Below are 2500 nucleotides of genomic sequence, written 5' to 3' on the forward strand. Positions count from 1 at the left end.
TCACCCTGCCCAGGGAGACCTGACCGCCGGCCCGCGGGATGGGGGGGGAGCGCGGCGGTAGACCTGGGCTCCGGCAGACGGGGCGCCCAGGTCCTTCCGTCCGCGGCCGGTTGACCGGGCCGCCGGGGGCAGCCGTTAGGCCGGGCCTCCCCGTCTGCCCCCCACCGCCCCCGCTCGGTCCCCTCGCGGGCGCTGCCGTGCGCTCGTTTCGCCCCAGGGCAACGGAGCCCCCCCCCGGTAGACCTGGCCTCCGAAGCCGGGGAGCCCAGGACTGCCGAAGGCTTCCTCGGGCGAGCCGGATGACCTGGCCTCCCGGGCGCCCGAGGCTCGGCAGGCCGCGCGACCCGTCGTCCGCCCCGTAGCGGAACCTTCCTGCCGCAGCGGAGGAGGTCCACTTCGGGCCCCTCGAGGCCAAGGGGGTTGGGGGTGGGGTCCGGTAGACCTGGGCTCGGGGGGCCGGGGCGCCGAGGTCTCCCGGTCGCGGGTGACCGTCAGGGCCCCGGTCGCGGGACACCCGGCGAGCCGGGCGCCCAGCCCTAGAGCTTCGGCGGCAGGCCCGGGGCGTACAGACGCCCTGTCCTCACCCCTCCTGAACACGACTCCCCTCTCCTCTCCCCCCCCCCACCCCCGGGCCCCGGGCAGACCTGGGCTTCCCCGTCCTCGGAGACCAGGCCGACCGGCCCACGCCCCGGCAGGGGTGGATGACGGAGCCCGCGAAAGCGGCAGGCGGCCAGGTCCACCCGACGGTCCGTGGGGGGGGGGGCAGGCACGCCACCATGGCAGGCACGCAGCAAAAAAACGCAACCTCACCTTCACCGCCACCCCCCACAACGCCCAAACCGCGGTCCAGGCCTCCTCCTCCTCCTCCTCCTCCTCCTCCTCCATCGGTAGCGGCCAAGGGGTCCAGGTCTACCGGCCACCGCCGGGCCGGTAGAGGGCAGACCGGCAGACCTGGGCCCCTTGGAACCCCTTGCAGCCTGGGGACCCCGCGCCGGAGCCCGGGTCCGCCGTCCGGCCGCGCCCGCGGCGAACGGTTCCCACGGCCTGCCCCTCCGGCCCGCCCCCCCCCGCCCGGTAGACCTGGCCTCCCAGCCCGGCCTCCCCCACCCTCCCCGCCCCCCACCGCCCGCCACGCGCGCAGGAGTCCTGATCTACCTCCCGTGCCCCGGCAACCCCACCCCCTGCTCTCCCTCACCGGGCCGTTAGTCCTGGCCTACCCCGGGGAGCCGTGTCCAGGTCCACCTCCCGTTCCTCCGCCCAACGGTGCCGTGGGGGGCGGGGGACACGTCCCCTGGGCGTGGCGCGGTCCTGCCACCTGTGCGTGTGCGTGTGCGGGCGGGGGGCTGTCCGGTAGACCTGGCCGGGTCTCCCGACGGAGGCCTTGGGCGAGCCGGATGACCTGGCCTCCCGGGCGCCCGTGTTTCGGCAGGCCGGGCGACACGCCCTCCGCCTTGACGGAGCCCCTTCCTGCCTCAGCGGAGGAGGTCCGGGTTGGCGCCAAGCGGGTGGGCGGCCGGGCGGCCGGTAGACCTGGACAGGGCGCCCAAGCCTACCGGGCGCGGTTGCACCGTTCCGACCCGCCGGCCCTCCCCCCGTGCCGGTAGAACGGGCCTTCCAGCCTGGGCTTCCACCGCCCCCGCTCCCGCGCAGGAGTCCTGGTCTACCGTCCGCACCCCGGACACCCCCACCCCCCCCCAACCCTCCCCGCTCCACCTCACCGTTGCGTCAGACCCGGCCTTCCCCGGGGAGCCGCGTCCAGGTCCACCGCCCTTTCCTCCGCCTGCCCGCGATATACGGGGCCGGGGGTGGGTGGGGCGCGGCGGACAGCTCTCTCGTGCGTGGGGCGGGCCTGCCTCCCCACCCTTCGCCGGACCGGTAGACCTGGACGCCCGCGCCAGGGGAAGGGCCCGATGGACCGGGGCGGCGGGCGTGCGGGCCTACCTTTCCTCCCCCCGGAAGGGCAGAAACGGCCTGCCCGCACCCGCCGTTCCGGGCTCCTTCGCCGCGGCGGTAGACCTGCCCGAACGGCCACGGGTGGGGGGGGGGTGGGTAGGCGGGGGTGCCCGCGGCGGAGTCCTGGTCTTCCGCCCGCGCCCCGGCAAAGGGTGGCCCAGGTCTACCCGTCCGCCCCTCTGGCTCGGGGAGGACGGGTAGACCTGGACGCCGGCGCCGCGGCCGGGCCCCCGAGTCCCCGGCGGCCTCCAGGTCTACCGCGTGACACGGGCGGCAATTGGTAGACCTTGACTCTCCGGAAGCCCTTGAGGGAGCGGATTCGGAGGCCCAGGCCGGGGGGCGGTTCCGGAGACCCGGACGGAATCCCGGCCTCGCCCCGGTCAAACTCGACGTCCGGAAGTCGGCCTCCCCGGCTCGGGCACGCTCGCGGAGATTTCTAGGCACTCGCTTTTCAGAACGCATCAGAGAATCTCCGGAGCCTCCGGCCGGGGCGAGACCGCTCTCGCGGCCGCCTTCCCTGCCTCCCTGCCGGCGGGCGCCTCCGCCG

This window comes from Eublepharis macularius, unplaced genomic scaffold (assembly GCF_028583425.1).
Source record: "Eublepharis macularius isolate TG4126 unplaced genomic scaffold, MPM_Emac_v1.0 Eublepharis_36, whole genome shotgun sequence".
NCBI classification, from domain to species: Eukaryota; Metazoa; Chordata; class Lepidosauria; order Squamata; family Eublepharidae; genus Eublepharis; species Eublepharis macularius.